General features: G+C 31.8%; 2 long non-coding RNA genes across 2 annotated transcripts in view; one reads left to right on the top strand and one right to left on the bottom strand.

Moving 5' to 3' along the window:
* LOC109534517 overlaps positions 1 to 15,201 on the top strand; it is a 79,813-nt gene extending 64,612 nt beyond the window's left edge. Inside the window, exons 5-7 of the long non-coding RNA XR_002171640.2 lie at positions 3,666 to 3,826; positions 12,158 to 12,276; positions 13,639 to 15,201. This is a non-coding gene — a long non-coding RNA (uncharacterized LOC109534517). The remainder of the gene's footprint in view (positions 1 to 3,665; positions 3,827 to 12,157; positions 12,277 to 13,638) is intronic.
* Positions 1 to 17,055, bottom strand: part of LOC125505319 — a 41,197-nt gene extending 24,142 nt beyond the window's left edge. The window contains exons 1-2 of the long non-coding RNA XR_007282078.1: positions 16,868 to 17,055; positions 14,092 to 14,163 (exon numbers count right to left, since the gene is read on the bottom strand). This is a non-coding gene — a long non-coding RNA (uncharacterized LOC125505319). The remainder of the gene's footprint in view (positions 1 to 14,091; positions 14,164 to 16,867) is intronic.
* Positions 17,056 to 20,408: the final 3,353 nt, after the last annotated feature.

The following is a 20,408-nucleotide window of genomic DNA, read 5'->3' as shown; positions in this document are numbered from 1 at the left end:
ACTATGTAATTTTTTAAGCGACTGGATTTTAGAGCGAGCATAGTTGTTCGACGTTTGCTTTTTGTTTTAGAACGTCAATAAATCGACATCTACTAAATAGATCGAAATTAACAGCAATCCTCAACGCCCCAAGACCTTCTTTATAATACTAACTGTAATATAACAAAAAGCATGACCTACCGAGGAATAATCGTTATTATATGGTTCGTTATATTAGGTGCATATTTGTACCAACTTACTGCTTATAATTGCTTGACTAAGGCGCTAAATATGCACGAAAGAAAAGCCCTTAAATATATGTACTTATTTTTTTCAAAATATCGCCCTAAATTAAAGTTCCTTTAAATAAACGTCCATCATATATGACTTCACACTTACATTTCGAAATGTCTATGAATGTATGAGCTTTGTTTGACACCAGCATGAACTTGTGCATTATCCGTTTTTTAATACTTTTTTAACGCTCGAAAAGTATTGCGTTAATGATAAGCAAATGATTGCTAGTTAGATCGCAATTACATTCATATACAGTAGCTACTATATTTTTTATTTGGTTTCAGATAATTTCCTTGTCAAAATTCATCAGTGATTATAATCAACATTAAATAATTGAAGAATTTAAAATTTTGGATTGAAGCAAATTGGATTAAACTTCAAACTTAAACCAAGCTTTCTATGTATTTAATTAGAAGAAAATTAGCCCCACATGATAAACGATGCGATTGTGGCCAATGATCGCAAATCTAATTCTCCCATCTATAACTGCTGCTATGATATATGTCCGCGATGATAGGCCAACGGCTTTCCATAAACGGTTAAATAATGAGTTAGAAAATGACTTATTTAAAGATAAATGGATGCGGAATTTGAAAAATTCCTCTGTACAACTTCAAACAAATATTTACCTTGGAGCGGTAATCAAATAGACAACTGCGCTAAACAGGAAATGAACTATAAATTCCCCCGCTTGTGGACACGTGTCTAAACGCCTATATATTCAAGTACACTGTTTACCAGGGTAATTCAATTGCGATGCATCAGATGCATCAGGACGGATATTTTTTTGGATTGAACTCTGATCATGAGGAATTTGCTTCATTAACATTTCTTAGCGCTTTCAGGTGGCAAGCAAAGCAATAAGATAAATGCTCCTCTTTAAGGCAAAAACGTTTTCTACATCCTCGTCCATTTCTCCACTCTTTAAACAAACTGAGCTTTGTTTTCCATTTTATCTAACTAAAATTATTTTCCTCATCAAGAGCAGTGATGCATTTCGAAGTCGTTTCCGTTACTCCAGTGGTTTCATAACTCGCACACGAAACAATCAGTTTATTAAATTGCAGGATGCTAACTTAGCAGCAATTGGCATTTCAACCAGATTCCTTGTCCACTTTTCCCCCACGTTCCATCGATAAGTCGAATTCCGCAATTGCATCGGTATTGTTCAATATTTTTCTACATCCCGGCGATTAGTAAATCATGACTAAGAATTTTATCTTCACATGATCGGTCATTCTTGCAACAATAATTGTCGTTAGTTTTATCGACGCTGGCACCAGCGATGCATAATGCAACCTAAATTGCTTGTGAGCATGACGCAGATGAAATTCCATTGAGAATCGATTCAGGGACGGCGAAGAAGTATAGACGATCTGTTTAAATTGCAAAAGATTTGCTATTTATTTTTTACCAAATGGAAAATTAATTTTATCTCTGCAATTAAGGGGAGGGGCCAACCATCAGCTTTTAACACTCCAAAGCAAAGAACGACACAACAGCAAATGTTGTGTCAAAACACCTATTAATCTTTAAGTCTTTTTAATTGCTTGTTAATGTTTGCAAAAATAATTGAATTACATTTACCTATACTAAATGTACACCCTGCATATCGCAAAGCTTATTAAAAAGTGTATGATGTCCAATGGGGTGTTTCATAAAATATTTAAAAAACCCGAGTCGATGGAAACTAACTAACAACAGAACCGAGTAAATAGAAAAAAATATTATATTTTACTTGATTAATAATTAATAGTAAAAATTGAATAATAAAAAATACATAAACTAGGGAAAGGTAACATTGTTCTATTATACCATCGTCTCTGCTACTAGAAATGTTTATTTAAATTTGAGTAGCCAGTATATAATTTAACCACATCTATTGCAAATTGCATAATTACGATCAACTCGGTAGTTTGAACCATCAAAAGGAAGCAGAAGAAGCTCAGGCATGTGGGCGTTTATGTTTTCTTGTTTGTCTTTTTCCCTATTGGTTAATAACTGATGTTGTAAAGGCATTTTAATGATGTTCTGTTAGAGAGTTCAATAATAGAAGCGCGCTCTTAATCTCTACCTGTTCTGCGAGTAGATGATGTATTTCTGTTGCTACTTCAGATTTTTTGTCTTCATTATGGATTACACTCATTTACATTTACATTGGCAATGTGACATAAATAATGCAATACTTTGTCATATTGAGAAATAGAGAGGTACCTTATTTAGCGCAGGCGTATGTGTTAAAAAATAAGCTTTATATTTTGTGGGAGAAAAGCCAATCGCGAGAATACAATTTTTATGGGTAGAATGAGAAAAAATCCCTAATTGAGCAGAAAAACCTTTTTGCATCTGTTTGAATATTAATGTACATAAATTTGGAAGCGAGTGAAAAATATTTAAATATTATTTTCATTTGAGTGAAAAACCCAAGGGCAAATGAATGGATTGAAGGATTGAATTTAAGAAATACTTTTACATAGATCAAAGTATCAAACAGTCCTAACCAATTTAAGTGCTGGCAATCCCATCTAAGGCTAAATCCATGTCAGAAAATCTAGTAATTGTGTTCAAAATGCTAGAAAAATATATATTAAAAAAATTTCTTCCAGCGTCTGAAACAGGTGAAAGAATTATTTAGAATAAAAATTCATCTGAAGGCAGAACTCAGATTACTGTGTGAAATCATCAATGCCAGATTTTAAAAGTTAAATTAAATTATCTGGTTCTCTAGTACCTACTGTAAATTTTGCAAAGTTTTTTTAATAAAATTCCCTTCTGAAACATGTTCATGTTGCAACGTTCCATAATCATTAATGTATTTGTTGTTTTTTCCAAAAATGGCAAAAGTACAATAACTGAAGTTTTCTAAAATAGTCAATAGCTTATAATCAGCTAAAATCCTACAAAGTTGCACTTTAAACATGCACGCCCACTTAAGGGAATTCCTTGTAGGAGAAGAAGTTATATGTTTGTTGTGGGCTAGTTTTTAGATACGAATAGTTTTTGGAGATCCTGTATACTCAGGAAATTATGATTTTAGTGCGTGTTTTTCTTATTTGTTTTTGTAGTGGTTGTATTTTCACCCAACTGGCCGTTCAAGACAGACAGTTTTACAAAACATTTAGCCATAATACAATAAAATAATTTCATCATTAATTATGATTTTATTCGTTTCACTTTAATTTGCAATGACAATTAGTTACGCTACTGACCGACAAATACGTTTCTCTATTGGTAAGACACCGGGACCGCACACACTGATCTGGTTTTCCCATAAAACTATCAATCTGCGAAAATGCAGTTTGGGTTTGTTGGCGTGCATATTTTTTGCTATGGGAATATTGTGCTATGATTGTATAGTAAAGGAATTCAACAGTTCCGCTTTCTTTCAGGTTAACGAGTGTTGTCGTGGGAAAGAAACTCTCTGAATTGAGCAGCTGACAATTGGTAGCAAATTCGTCTGGAGCACGTCGAGCTTCCACTTTCACGTCTGGGGCTATTCTGTCTTAAAAGTTCGAATGTTGCGGATTTCAATTGTTAGTTACCCTCAACGGTAAGTTACGCCATTTTTCTTGTTGATCTCAAGTTGGGTTTTTTATTTAAATTCAATTAAGAAAGCCATTCTTTACTGATAACTACAACAGTTATTTAAATATAGTTTTTAGACTCAATATGACTTCCAGTTTCCATCACCAAAATTGTATAGTTGTATTAACAGCCTATTCGAAAACAGATTAAAACTGTTAAGTTGGAGCAAATTTCTCGGGAGGACTCAAATTATTGAATTAAAAATTAGCAAAAATCTAATTATTTGTGAAAAATGATACGAACGTTCTATGGCTTGCTTTCGTTGGCGCATCCTTTTGATTACTGTGCATTTTGACTGAAATCCATCAAGCAAATTAAGAATATACATATCTCTAAACCAACTAGAATTTTCAAACACTTTCATTAACCGTTTGATTATTAATTAATAATGTTAGTTAATACTTAACAAAAACGTGATGGGTTTATCTCATTCAATAAGTTTGTTTAATTATTTTATTTTAGCGGTAAATTATTCCTTTATATATCGATACATCAAATGGCATCTGAGGGCAACTTTGAAACTTGAAACCAGTTGTAATTTTTTAAAATTAAAGTTGTAATTTTTTTTCAATCTAATAGGTCAAGATCGTTACTTGAAAAAAGTGTATACAATTGGCAACATCAATGTTTTTATTATGATTTTTGAAATCTTGCATTATAACGTTATTGCCACGAAAGATGCACTATTTTAGGGTAAAACATGCAAAGATTATATACAAGATACAAAGTTTATATTAAATTCTATTAAAATGTACATTTTAGCTGTTAAAAATGCGTGCTTTGTGTGTTCTTTCATTTTCAGTTGTTTTATCTAAGTCGTACATAAAAACTCGATCTATTTTAATTTATTTAAGTACAGCATAAATAATCTGCAATAGTTGTGGCGCTCTACTTTTAAGCATAATTCTTGTCCATAATCAAATCTATACTTTTAATATTTGGGCCAAAAATATACAAAAATGTGTGTTTAAATTGAAGTCACTCAGTGCATTACATATTTAGCATATGCATTTCACATTTTATGCAAGTATCTATTAAACCCATCTAAAATTTACTAAAATTGTATTGCCAGGCTTGCCAGGTATCAATATATGGTTTCCAGGTTTTTCGTTCAATTGAATTTTTGTTGAAAATTCTCAGATACCAACATGTATAATTTCAAAAAATGTTTACAGGTTGGTTCGACATTTTCAAATTAAAAATTCAGTATTTGTTTGCTGGAAGTAAGTGTAATTACTCAAACCTTTTGCTTTAATAGGAACAATCGAATAATATACTTTGAACGATAAGCTAAAAATATGCAGTCACCAAAAGCATAAAAACACACTTTCTAATATTAACATCAAATTTGCGGTCGCTTTTAGAAGAAAATTCTGGCAGATTGGATAAGCAGAATTTAGCATTTTAACTGTTTAATTTCAACTAAAATAAGCTACAAAGTGCATGTATAAAATTAAAATAATGTATTTTAAAGCAGTTTAACCAATGTATTAATGTGTTTCGCTTCTAGATGTATCTGACAATATAAAAATACATACAAATACTCTCTTTCGTCTTAAAGTTATAGATGCTTTTCGGCAAAAATTAATTTCATTTGTTGTTTTTTCTTGTTTAACAGTAGCAATTGTTTGTTTTCCAGCGAACCAAGTTGCTGTATGTTTACCATTATTTTTTAACTTTTATATTTACGTTTACGTGCTTGTTGAATGGTTTATTGCATATAAAAATTGAAAATTTTCGGTTTTATTTGGAACTTTCTTGTGCTTTGAACGTATTTAAAAGTCAAAATAGGTTTTCTGCTACATCTAACAACGAGTTTTATTTAATTTTCGTGGCGTTTCTTAGGGAAATAAGGCTGCATGTTTGGAATACACGTTCGAATAGATAAAAACGGTATTGACTTCATCATACACGTAAATGTAATATGTTATGACGACAATTTACACACGATATGTCAAATAACATGAAGGAATTATGCTTTACTAAAATGTGAATTATTAAGGTTTAAATTACTTAATTTACTTCTGACAAAAAATATCAAAAATATGTTTGGTAACCGTTTAGAGCTGGTAATTTGAAAATACCTCTTATGTGTTACATTATTAATGAAGTTTAAATTATTATTGATTGTCCCCCATAAAAGCAGTCCCTTTTTCAAGATACCCTTATTACTTATTCTCTAAACTAATGCGCCGGAAGCAACTGAATAGATTGATCAGTGACCCAAAAGCAAATTGAACTCGAGCAACATATCATCTATAGAGTTTGCCCTTGTTGAAGACTCATAATTTACGAACATATCATAGTGATTGGCTGCTAAAACATAATTGAACTAAAAATATAGCTTTTTTCAAGCATTATTTTTTTGGACTTAGTGATTCTAAAGTTTATAAAACGAATGAGGTTTTTATATGTAGAATGTCAACTTCTATCGTTAAAATATTTTTGCCGCAGATGTTTTGTTCGAAGAAATGTTTTTAATACGTGTAACCACATTGGCTCTTGCATCAACAGAAAACCACGTTTATAACTGAGCTTACTCAGAAATTGGATAAACGCTAAGGTTGATTAGGAACATTTTTTAAAAGTTTTCCAGATAATGTCCGACGCTGGTTTCTCAAGGTGCCTAAAACAATACCTGTTCTATGTTAACACAAATTTTTATTCGAAAAATCTAAAAAATGTTTAAGGAATACTTCTGAACTAGAAATTTGTTGCAAGTTTCATTCAGCTTACATTAATTCTAATTCAGACTCTACTCGGAAGGCCCATTCTACATATACATAGTGTCAAATTTCTATTTGAACCTGTTTTGTTTTCCTGAATTGCTTGTCTGTGTTCATTACCTGTCTACAATCTTCGATTATTTGATTTTGTGAATGAAAAAACTTCGATTTATGTTTGCGATGTAGTAGTTTTTTTTCTCAAACTTTTTGGTTTGTTTGCTTAGTTTTGCCGCAAAATAATTATACGCACAATCAGATATTTGTCCCGATTTCGTCCAGGTTTGATTCAATTTACCATTAGCCCTGGTATTTTGGCACAACTTCAGTCGAGCGCCGTGGCGCCCCGCTTTTGCCCATTGCAACGAACGTAGCCGAATAAATGGAACTCGATCCGAACGATTCGGTTGGGTTACGAGGTGGGATTTAAAACGACGATTGGTTCATCAAGCAAGCAGAAAATCGATCGGAAAGCCTATTTTGAGTGAAATTATTGCTATTGACAGTGAAACTAGGATGTTGCCAGCATGTTCATCGCAGATTTGAATAAAATGATCAGGAGCTAGAAATGACAAAAACGCCAATGGTGATTGTCTGTTCAATCCACCTAACACATCTGCCGACAAAATCCAAGAGATGTGGACATACTTGTTTCACTTTTAATAGCGACCGGATAAAATCCAGCTTGATTCTTATTATAAAGCTTATTACTAAAGAGGGGCTTAAGATATCGATTGGGCACTCACTCTGTATGACCCGATTGTTAATGCCGTTGTTTAGTTAACATTTCGTACATTCCTCGGCGGCCAAAGAGCCGGACTTTCTCACGGGGTACGTTGATCGCATGTGAGCGGTTCTTCGAAAAAACTGTCCGCTTGCCAGCGCGGTGGCAATAAATATGAGAGCTGAAAAGCGAGCCACCGGCGCTTCTGGCACTTCGAATATTGTAATAGCCCGATTTTATGGCTTTTCCAAGACCGACTGACTATTAAGTGCCAACTTTAAAGGGCTATTGTGTTGGCTAAGTTAATTCTATGAGACGACCCGCCACCGAGCGCGAAACCTAAATAGAACTTTTGTTAGAAAAAGGCACTACCTCCAGAATGGACAATCGCAATTTCAAACTGGTTTCACTCGAGCAACATCGTTTCTCATCGAATTAAATATCGGTTCAACTTCTGAAAATAGGCTTCGTCGTCTTTATAGAAAGGGCTTTAAAAATTGCATCACATGAACTGCAACAAGATCATTCTTCAATGAAAAACTTCAATTTTTGAAAAATTCTTCAGCAGTTTCATCCCGGAAACATGTGTATGCCACAGCCGGTTATAACATAAAAAGGCAGATATTTCTGTTTAATATTAAAGCATAGTCGGATCAAGGGTTTTGTGCTAAGACTTTCACGTTCCGGTTCAAATTCCCCGGAAAATGTTGGACGGATTTTATCTGCTTTCTGGCTTGTTACGTTATGTAGCTCAAGATGTTCTTGATCGCCCTTATGTGGAATTTATCTGAAGTTCAGCAGTTGAACCCAAAAAAAAATCTAAGCCTCAAGCGCACAAACGTTTTTCACATTTCAATGGCTTGAACTTGGCGTACTTTATAGTACAGCTCATTTCCTAATGAAGAAGATTGCATTGTTCTATAGGTTCTGCATGTGCAGTAACAACACTTGCGTATCTTTGATAAAATCTCAATAAGTCCATCAACTGAAGCTGATGCTGATCGACTCGAAACGCTCAGCACTCATTCACGTAGTCAAAAAATGATTTCATATTTAAACAGGAACAGTGTTTCAGTAGACTTAGATTTCCAAGAACAAATTGAAAAAATATATTTTGATAGAGGCCATAAGCAATTTAATATGCAGAACTTTAATATACAGGAGAAATATATTTTAGATCGAAAATGAGATGAAGCTACGGGGTTTTGGAAAATTGTTCTTTGACCAACGCGTTCTGTGACGGACACTAAAAGACTTTTTTGGGCTTTTTGGGAATTTGTGGTCAATATTTAATAGTCAAATTGTCAATAGTCAAATGAATATGAAGTTTTTTTTAAATGTTTCCCAGTTTTTCAAGCGGTACCCCTATAAATTAGAAGTTTTGTTTGGCTACTTAAAGAATTATGGAGTTTTACCAAATTAACTACATATTAATTATTGATTTTTCGAATTGATTGAATTTTACAAAATTCGAACATTTTTGGTTTTAGTATGCTCCAAATCACCCAAGTTATACCCAATGGATTTGGGTTCAAAATATTTAAAAGGAATCATTGAGAGCCGGAGTAAAAGTTATAAGACAATTCGACAAGACAGGCACTTCTTGAGAAGAATTTAGTTTATTTCTTGGAGGATGTTCTTAAAAATGCATTTTCATCGTTGCTACTAAGCAATTTTTGAAAGTTTTCCAACGTCTATTTGGCAAACTATGAGAATAGCCAAACATTGCGAATAATACCATGCAAAACTTGTTTAAACTTGAGCGGAATTTCTCTTTGAAAAATGAAAAACGATTCCATGTTTTTATGAAAAATCACAACAGCAAAAATGTATCAAGGCATTAACTTGTTAAGAACGATGTGAATATCTGATGAATTAAGTGTGAATTCTAAATCGAAATTTAAGAGTTGTATATTAAGTTGAGTTTATATTAAAATCTTCAACATTTAAATTGTATAACAATGTCGGACAGACATAAAATAAAGATGACCTTCAAAATTAAACTTTAATGGGACAATTCTTCAACAAAATACTCTGTGCATACACCATCAAGAATAACCAAGAACGTGTTGATTGAAACAAGCACAAACACCAGGCCAATAAACGAATTTCAAGTCTTTGGATACTTTGTCTTTGATCGCGAACTTTTGAAGAACTTATTTCTATCATATCAATTTTTTTCATCAGAAGCTTTTCTCTTGCATTAAGCCGCGATATGAGATCAAAACATTCTTGTAAGTAGAAAAAAATCGGTTAATGTAAGTGTTTTAGTATTATAATAAGTTCTGTGATAAAATACATAATAGGTATTAAGAGTACCTACTTATTGACAGCAATTTATCTAATTTCTTAGATAGGAATTTCATTGAAAAAATAAAGTTTTTAAACACAATCAGTGCTCAACTGATTAGTGACAACCGCTTTTGAATCGTTTTGTAAAATAGTGCATAAGTTCTCATTTTCTAGAATGGCTTATCTTAGAAACTTTAAAAAAATCCTTTATTTTAAAACCGTTTTAGGCGTTTTATCTGGTCTTGCTTTTGAGGCTCTGATAATTTTACAAAATTAAATACAAAGTCAGTTTTTTAAATTTATGGAACCGGTATTATCCATTATTAAGCAATAATCTGCAAATTGTGGAAACAACACGGTGAACAACATAGGTATTTTTTAAATATAATTTCAAATCTCATCGTCCAAAAACAATGTCGATGAAGGACAGTTCTAAAAAGTGTAATTCAACAAAATTATACTGAAATAAACCATTAAGCTGGTTATAAAATAGCGACTTAAAAGCTTGCCTTGACTTTAAAATGTTAGCAAAATATGTGCTAAACGAAGCAGAAAAAGAAAATACGCACTAGGTATTATTGAAATCAAATACCTACCAAACAAAACGCATTTGTAAACATCACTTTAGGCCTCTCACGCTTACATAAAAATCGTTCTTCGACATGGTCTTATTGAGTGAAGTTGGTGCTCTATAAGCTTTTGGGGTCGTCGAACAAAGATGTAGCAAAGTCCAAGAAAACTGCAGGCAATCTTCCAAATAACTTAACAGGAAGTGGCACCCGATAATTTGCTGATGACCCCGAGAACTTAAAATTATTAACGATACCAGTCGTCTCAAAATATAAATAAATTAATTAATTAACGAGATGTCATTTGAAATATCTATAGCTCGATTGCTAAATGGCTCAACTTCTTTGTTAATTTATATATTAAACAATGTTTAAGTAAAGTGAAATGAACGAAAAATCTCAATGTTTGCTGGTGAATGAATGCTGGTTGATATATTTTGTCTGTGTGAACTGTATTCTATAAAATTCACACTGTAAATGCAAGATTAAGTTATCTAAATATGTTTATTATTATATTCTAGTGCGCTTTAGTTATTGTTTATTTTTAAGGACAGTTGCTCTAAAATGTTGTCCTTGTGCTAGCCAGTAGAAGGCTGTATTAAGATATATGTAATCAAAGAATTCTGACATACATAACATCACTTTTCCACCGAATTTGCAAATCACAATCCGAATTCGTGATTCACTTTTGTCCAATCCGAAAATAGCTCCATGACTTCAGATACCGATAAGAAATTTTAATATGAACTCTTAATGGTAATTTTTCAACTTTATATTGGCTAAATTATGCAGACTGCTGATAATGATTTCGCTGGGTTTTCATTCATGATTTCCGTTCGTACAGTTCTGAATGGACAATGCTCGAACGGATACGTTTTTATTTTAATTGTGCTGTATTAGCTGTGGTGTTTGTGTTGTGAATGTAGGTTTCTGTCGGTGGCTTTATTTTATAGTTGAGTTTAATATTTTTCTGAAATCCCTCTTTTGGAAGGAATACGAACGATACGAATTATTATTCTCAGCCTCAACAGTAAGAATTGCTAAGGTAATTGTAAATGCAAATATATGATTTTCAAGTACTCGTAACAGGTTTATGAACAAGTTACATAGGTATTACCACAAAAATGCAGCGGGGATTCCCATATATTAACAGTTTCCTTTCAATTCGATTACAATAATGCATTTCAATTAGACTATTGTGTCCATAAATGCTTTTTTACGTTTACATTTTCCTTTTGATACTGAAAATTTCTAGATCATCGCAGACCTTTGAAAAATAAAAACGATTTCAAAGAACAGTATCATGTAAATTTTCCAGTCTTAGATAATAAATTTCTTTCAATCCCAATATAATTTGGATCCAACATCCGATACTACTGTAAAGCCTGTTTTCACGTGTTTATTTCCTGAAAAATTATCTAAAAACTGGCTTAGATCTTATACAAACATAATCATTAATAAATGTTGTTGTTGCGATGTAAATTTGAATAATTAATAACCAAATTACATGTATATTGTAATGGAATTTTTATCTCGAAATTAATTGTGCTATTAGTTGTATTCGGTCAATCTCTATTCTTAGAATACATATGTGTGTTGCGTGAAGTGTAATATATAACTCCTTAAAATGTTGATTACTAGGCATTACGCAGTCTTCAACTTTTTTGATCTTGTGTATTTATAAAACGAGCAGTGCTGATAATATTAACAAACAACCAACTTAATTCTTAACATTTCAAACATAATCGGGTCACAACAAAACTCTAAAATTTCAGTCCAAGAATGATTCTGATTCATTGAATTAGCAAAAATTTAGTAACTACCTAGGCATATGTAAAGAATCGCAAGTATTGTACTTGAAGTAGGAGGTCTGAACTCAATTAATCACATTCGCAATAGAGCTTTGAGGTAGGATAATAAATATTTATAAAATGAAACTGTTTTCGTCGTAACGGATGGCATTTAAAATCAAAATTAATTAATTTCAGGTCCAAATAGTTTTTTTAATCAACGTCCAACATCCTTCCGGTTCTGAAAAGACGTCCTAATGAAGTCGTCAACTTCCGTTGGGTGAAGACAGTCAACAATAAGACGTATTTTATGGCAAGTAAGTATGTAATTTAATTTCGACTTTTAGTAAACAAATTAAGACTAATAATGTGCTTTGAAGCTGTCATTGTTATAAAATCGTTATTTTTACTTTGTCGTGTTTCTGAGTCTTATTCAGTGTGACTTGGTGTAATTGGCAAGCTTTGCTGAAATGTTATTTCATAAATATAACAGGTTATCGAACTCATTCCAGTAGGTAATGGTATCTCAATTACGTCTAGTCATCAATCTTTAAGCAGATAAAATGGAATGGTTTTAGGAATAGCTTAGACTGCTTACATTACGTATTGTCAGGAATTTATCATATTATGTAGTTTCGTATTATGCATATTGAAGTTGAGCGTTGGCTGAGCAACCAAGGAAGTACCAGCTCAATTTTTCCGGATTGGTTTCTATAATTTAATTTCTTTGTGGAAACTTGCAATATATTATTTTGTAACTCTTAGTTTGCTTTTAATGATGTACTGCGAAAAGGGTTTACTGTAGCAAGGCTGCTTAGCTCTGCTAATTATCTGCCTAAATAACTCAATAGTGCCATTTTTAATTCTATCCAGTTCATTTGCTTTAATTCACCTGTTATATCAGCCAACTGGCATTTAAATGTTTTGCTGCTCCAAATTACGAACGGAAATAAAATAGCTAGCAGCAGCATAATCATAATTATCTTAACTTTCATGCTGCCCTTTTAAAACGTACATTTATTCCTGCTGCCAATGCGCTAAAAATAAACCTTATCAAATTTAAGACAACTTTCGCAGAAGTTTCTGTGTTTATTTAGCCCCTCTTACATTCCGTTCATCCTCTGAAAACTAACAGACATTTTCTTATCTGGATCTTTCATGGTATGATAGATAGTTTGATCTCAGTGGTTATGTGGATTAGTTGGCGCTAATTGTCGAACTGGGATCTCCTTTAAGGAAAACGGTGAAGGAGATTTGATTTCCAGTTATTTATTGTGAATAGGTATATATGTTTTCCAAAAGTTGTCAGGAATAAACGTTAAATTTTATGGAATTCAACCCCTCAATATCTGAACGAATTCAGGATACTGTTTAGTAGTAAAAAGTTCAATAGTGATTATTCTTATCACACGCTACCTAGTTTGACGGTCTCATTCCACTATCAGAATTTCAAATTAATAAAATATCTACATAATTACATGGCGCCAGTGAGAACAACAATTTCATGTTTATTAGCATTTTTGACGTCATTAAATTTATTCATGCTTATTGTACTTTCGAGAAACTTTTGTAAATGGAGTAACAAAAACCATTGTAATTGCTTTAATTGATATTTGATGATCAGTATCTGTACATATATTTAAATATAGTAACTAATATTGGCTTTATGTATTTTTCAGGTTGGATGAGGACATCTGCCTATAGGAAAATCAGTACTCAACTCTAACGCAATCATTGGCCAGAAGCTCCACTTAAACGAAACTGGTTTTCACAGTGATTTGACAGAGTATTTGATTCTGAGATCATTGTGAAAGCTGATTTTGTTAAGTTTTCATCGAGGGAGTCACTGTTCAACAATCGTATCGCATTTATTATGCTAAATGAGTTAAGCTCTGTTTAAACTTTTGAAGACGCTCTGGTAATTTCATAGTTTTAGTGCACAATAAAATATAGTGTGTAAGAGTGTTATGTACTGTAAAAATACTTGGGTTTAACAGTGAAATAAACTAGCGTTCTTATATAATTAAATACGTAAATATTGGGAAGTAAACTAATCTTTATCGTGGCTGGTCCTTTTGCTGCGGCATTTCACGGATTTTCAATGTATATAAATTCTATTTGATGTAACTTACCCACAGTTGACTTTTCTTGAGGACACGTGCCTTTTCTCGATCAGCTAGTATTGAAGTTATTAGACCATTTATCTGGAAAACAACAAACACTCAAAACCCTTTGCACTACACTCAATAAATAACGCATGTACTTTCAACTTAGTTTTATAATTTAATTAGAAATCGGTCTAGTAATTTCTTTCACTCGACTTGCCTTTTTGCCCTTAATGATGAACAAAAAATATTGGCATTTTGTTTGTTGACGTTTAGTTAAATTTACGCATAATTATTAGGAAAATTATTTGTTGTACCTACATATTGTAAGTATTAGAACGAAAACATTTTCAATCGAGGCTCAAAATGCAGATCATAATTTTTGAAACCTAATAATACAGGGTGTTTCATAAATAAGTACCGTCAATTCAGAGGTAATAGACCTTGCCAATATATACGTGGATCAGCAAACGCTTCGCTTTCGAAGAACAGTGCGTCAAACTCTACTTTGAAAAAAGTACAAAATTATGTATTTCTGCAAAACGGTGTTATAACTTTAGATAACTCTTAACAAAAACTGTTTAGTTCTTTGGTTCATAATGTTTTCCTCTTTGCCTTTGGCTCATAATGTAAAATTTCAGCTTCAGCATGTTTTTTTTACCGGGAAACGTATGATCGTACAACAGAAATAAATGAGTACTTTTTTCTTCGTATCTGAACAATTAATTAAGAGGTATTTTTTATTCTTCGAAAAACCAGTGGTGTACGATTTTTTTATTCGAAAATATTCAATAACGTAGCGGTGTGGCGGAAATTTATTTAACCGTTTTATAGAAATGTCTAATTTTGTATTTTTTTAAGTAAAGTTTGACGAGGAAATTTATTTAACCGTTTTATAGAAATGTCTAATTTTGTATTTTTTTAAGTAAAGTTGTAGACTTAGATTTTTTCATACTTGCGTAGGGGTTATTTACCGCAAAATGTACGGTACTTATTTCTGAGATACCCTGTACATATTTTTGATGAAATCTTGCTATGCCAAGGAATCCTACCGAATAAAAAATAAAAATAAGATGTAACGTAAGACGTAAGTGTTAATGAGTCAAATGAATAAACGATTTTCGATTTACTTAAATATTCATGCATTTTTTCTTCAATCCTGATTAAACGACTTTGCCAGTAGCTTAGTCGTTTTTTAAATTATAATAATCACGTCACTCGATAGTTGTTCTCGGATCGCAGGAAAATAAATCAGTTTTATGTATTTGCTTATGTTTGCTCAAACATTAAATAGAGTCTATTTAATAGACCACCAATACATTTTGTCTGCTGGATAGAAATGTGATATTAAATTAAGTCGACATTAAAAATATAAAACAGATAACATGGTCGTTAAAAAGCGACGTTTAATTAAGTGAAACTCATACTCATGAATTGCATTGCAATTGATAGCTTGCAAACATTTTTATTTAAAAAGACGTTAAAATCGGTGTGTTTTTTAAATATTGACTCAAACTTTGAAATATGGATTGCTTTCTAGAGCCTGCAAAATTAAGGAGAACTCTCATTTTCGCAATGTATAAGGGACATATACAAAGATTTAGTGTTATGTAGAGAGAAGAGAATTTATATTCACAGTGCAACGTATCGGTTAAGTAACATTAAATTAAAAATCCGAGTGTTGTCTATATAAGTCATATTATTAAATAAACTTTGTTAAGAAATGTATGTTTGATTATATAAGGATTGTTAGGGCTTGATTGGCACAATAAAGCCACGATATTTAACTATGTAAAATGCCATTACTCTATTTTACCCTGCAAATTGTACCAGTCTGTATTATCAAATATTTATAAAATATTATACTGTCATATCTTTTGCAGCATTAACCATAAATGATTTGTGCCTTCCTCGCAAATAAACTAAATATATAAGTCTGGAACTGTTTAGATGGAGAGTTTAGTTGAAACCAACTAATGTGGGCTCAATATAAACTTTTGTAAAATAAAGAATGTGTGTATTTAAATTTTCAAGCAAACCGTACCTCAAGAAAAAACGTTTTTGAACAAAACCCAATCTGATTGACTTGAATGATTTAAAAATGTAAAAATGTACGCGTAAACATATGTTTCCAACGGTTTTTCCTGGACACAAAAAACTCCAAGTTTAACTATGTTTTAAGGTTACTGTAATAACACCGGTGAACATCTTTACAGAAACACTATCTATAAATTAATATTGCTGCTAATATCAGTCATCTGGTTAGTTACGGAAACCAATAGTTATAAAGTGGTTTTGCATCAGAGTTGCAGTACTTATCAATACAAAAGTTCTCAAAAAGATTTATTAATATGTAAAATCATGAAAAAAAACAATTTAGTCCAGAACTCCCATTATCTGTTCATACCTACAACGTTAATTCTAGCCTGTATTGCAGCAAAGTATTTTACGTAAAAAAATGTCTATTCTCCTAAATCACAAGCGCACAGGAGAAAAATAATGCAAGCAACAAACTAAAAATAAGGATTTAGGAAACCGGAAGCAAATTAAAACAAATTCTGATAGACATTTCAACTTTCATGAGCCATGTAACTTTTAAACCTGCGAAACATTTACGAAAAACCCATGTAAAACATGATTTTCTAATTGAAAATCGACTCGACTGTCTAATTATCTACCTAACATTCTCCTGGATCACTGTGTAGCCATGCACAGTCTCAATAGAATTTGTAATTCTCCGAGAATCTTTTCAAAAGGAGCAGATTTAATATTGAAGTAAAGTAAGTGCTGAAAAATAACTCACCATATCGAAATTTTGCAGAAATTCATTTCGTCACCCCCAATGCAAGTTGTATTCGCTTATAATTTAGCTTGTAGCCGTTTCACTAGCACAAAATTAGCAAAAAAACGCCACTAGAATGGTGAATTTTGCTTAAAAAAGAAAAACCGCCCGTGCTACGCACGAAACCCGGAAAGAATGAATCGGCGGAGGGTCACTGACGAGTTGTTTATCCAGTTTTTTGGGTAATTTTGTTTATATGAAACAACTAACTAGTCGACAGGGTGTTTATGCGCGTTGCCGATTTCGTTCGAGAATGCGCATTTTAATCTTCAGCCGCTAATTATTCTCTGAATAAATAAAGTATAGATATTTAAAACATGCTGTAAGAACATTTTGTCAAAACTATGAAAATATTTTCTGATGTATTTTTCAATGCATTTAAAATGTTCTGCCTGTCACAGAATTAATAAAACTGAGATTGTTCGAATGTTCTGCAGAAAAGTCGTATTTTTATGAACGATGTTTCCTAAAAACGCCAAAACACGTAATATTTTAGAATTTATTGTACAACTTTTGGTGATTAAATTTATCTCTTATTTACAACCTCTTCATCTGCAGTTACTGCAACTTTTTTCAAAACTCCTCCAGGCCATATTAACCATACCTATAAGGGCTTTATCAAAAGGTCTTCCAAACCTGTATCTGATGGCATAAAAAATTTGGATGTGCTCATTCTGATCCGAAGAAACTTGCATAAATAAATTTTTCTTTCTTACTTGCTATATGACTTAGCTTAAAGCTAAGTTTTAAAATAATTTATTTCTGCACCGATGTTCAACGAAAAGTTTAGTATCATACTCAATCGTTATGGAGCTCTCATAAAGAGGGTGAATTGAAACAACGAGTTTTTATTTTTTAAATTTGAAGTACATCGAGCCGTCCAGGATTTATCTAGTGCTGAAAAATTAAAAGATTTCAGTAAAAATAGAAAATTTGACGATTAACTACTATAGTCTCAATTAAAACTTAATTGCGAATATGTAGTGGTATATGGTATTGAATGGTCATCACGATCACTCGATTATGCCACTCGATTTCTTTCTATGAGAGTATTTAAGGAAAATGATGTATCAAAATATGCTCTTGAGGACCTTAAGATGGAATTAATAAGTAATGGTAACAACGTGAGAAGAAATCCTGAATTGTTCTAGTACATAAAAACAAACTTACAGGGTTACTCGCAAAATAAATTTATACTGATTTCGTGCAATTTTCCATTTTAAATCTAGCAAAATATTCTGAAAGTTTGCCTACAAAATGCAACTAACTTAATTGGCAAGGTTTTGCACTAAATTAATTTCAGTCAGTACCTGAAATATTTTATCAGAAGCACACTAACTTTATTAGAACATCCCGAATCCTCTGATCCTTCACGACATCTTGCGACTTTCCAAATAACGTTCTTTTGCCGATCAATACTCTGCCCTCATTACAACCCGATATTTTTACCTTCGATTAAATTTCCGTACTTATAATGCATCTTAAGATACATAGTGGTAGTAATAGTAAAACTTGCAATATTTTTCACCGCTATTGATCAATGTGGAGGGTTTCCTCTTGTAAATCTTGGGAAGATCTGCACTCTAAGGAAATAATTAACTGCCACTAACATTAGTATAGACCATACAGATTAACCGTACTTCTGGGCGCATCTGACTTTCATTGTCTGCGTTTTTTTGAAGGTAATCCACATTGTTCTTTTGCTGTGCGGTCAATAATCGAAAGCAAGAATAATTCTGCAATAGATTTATTTATTATAATTTAAAATTCGGCAAATAAGTCGAGGTTGCAGCAAGATTGCAACATCTCATTGAAATTTAAATTTTGTTTCTCTTGCGTTTTGCTATTAGTTAGTTTTTTTTTTCATAATGATATTTTGCTTCCAGGCAAATTAATAAATAATGTCTGAATTATGTTTGATGTGTGCGTATCCATTTTTCTCAGAGTTGGGATTATTTTACCGAAACATTTATTTTTTTTATAGACCTAGTGTTTCATACACTCATCTCTGTTTTCGTTATTTTTTAATTTTTTATTAGCCGCCTTTTGAATGTAAATGTCCAGTTGATACTTTAATATTGTTATATATAAGAATATTTAATTAATCTATAATCAGAATGTAAACTATTTATTTATTACATTTAATAGTATTATACGTATATTTATGTTGTGCATGTCTACATAAAAATAGAATAATTATGTAACTTTATATACATCGAAATATGGTTACCAATAAATCAATTTGTAATAAACAAATGTACAGAATGCAATATTCAGACTTTTCAAGCACATTTACATAGACAGAAGACATATTGTCTGCAATTCTTATGTGACTCGTGTGCATTTATATCGGTGACATGATGAAGAAAAATAATATCTTTTACTGAATCAATTGTATATTTTGAAGCAAAAGGAGTAGACTTTCATTTCTATTTAGGAGAGTTCCAACTCGGCTAAAAGCAAAATACTAAAAGTATGTTTAAGTTACTTTTGAGTAGCAGGAGGTGTGATATCATATCATACATCATCATATCATGTTAGTCAAAAGTACCATGTGAAAGAAAGCAGCAGCACGCCATTTGGTCCAAGGCAAATTGTTTGACTGAAAATGGTGAATGTTTTTAGAAGATAAGTTTAGCACACATACAAAGCATTACAGGCAATAATATCTGGACAAAAAAAATATTGCTGAAAATCGTTTTTTATAAACGATTTATATTTCTGTATTATTCAATAATGAATAATAATATTTCTATATTATTCAATATATCAATCAATATGGAGACTAAATTTTCCGCAGATACACTTTTCGTATTTTTAGACTTTATTGCTGATTTATTTGCATTTCTTGGGAATTTGCTTAAAAGTATTTCAAATTGTATTCTGTACACTACACAATCAACATTTTTTTAGAATCTAGAATTTAATAAACAGCGGAACTCAACTCATCATACTTATCAACATCACAAGAAGTCAATTCAATCAAATTGTTCTATTTAACGAATATTCTCGATTGTAGATATTGATAGAACGTTATCCAGTTACTACATGAAAATGTAAATGGAAGATTATCCGGACAATTTCCTTCATTTGATTTGCATTAGGCGGCATAAGAAGACATATATTTAACTACACTTAGTACGATTGACCGCGTTTGGAATACCTATTTTTGAAACCTTGCGTCGTTATTTTAATTAATGCTGCACTATTTAAGAAGTAAATTTCACGCTGCGATATTTTTTAAAGAATTAGAAATTTCCACTACTTCAGTAAGAACGAGAAATATTTTAGCAGAGATTTTCACAACTTTATCAACTGAAGCACTAGATAACAATTTTCTTTATTGTTGTGTATAATACTATAGAAATGGATTATCAACCATATTTTTTAATTTAGAGTTAGTTTTGAGTTTGAAATTAAATATTTAAATTTTACATATTTTGTAAAAGTAAACAATAAACCTCGATTAGGAAGAATATAATAGTATTACATGCTTTAAATG

The sequence above is a fragment of the Dendroctonus ponderosae genome, unplaced genomic scaffold (assembly GCF_020466585.1).
Source record: "Dendroctonus ponderosae isolate FM_Combo_2020 unplaced genomic scaffold, Dpon_F_20191213v2 Dpon_F_20191213_8, whole genome shotgun sequence".
Taxonomy (NCBI): domain Eukaryota; kingdom Metazoa; phylum Arthropoda; class Insecta; order Coleoptera; family Curculionidae; genus Dendroctonus; species Dendroctonus ponderosae.
This window is presented reverse-complemented; position numbering and strand designations above follow the sequence as displayed.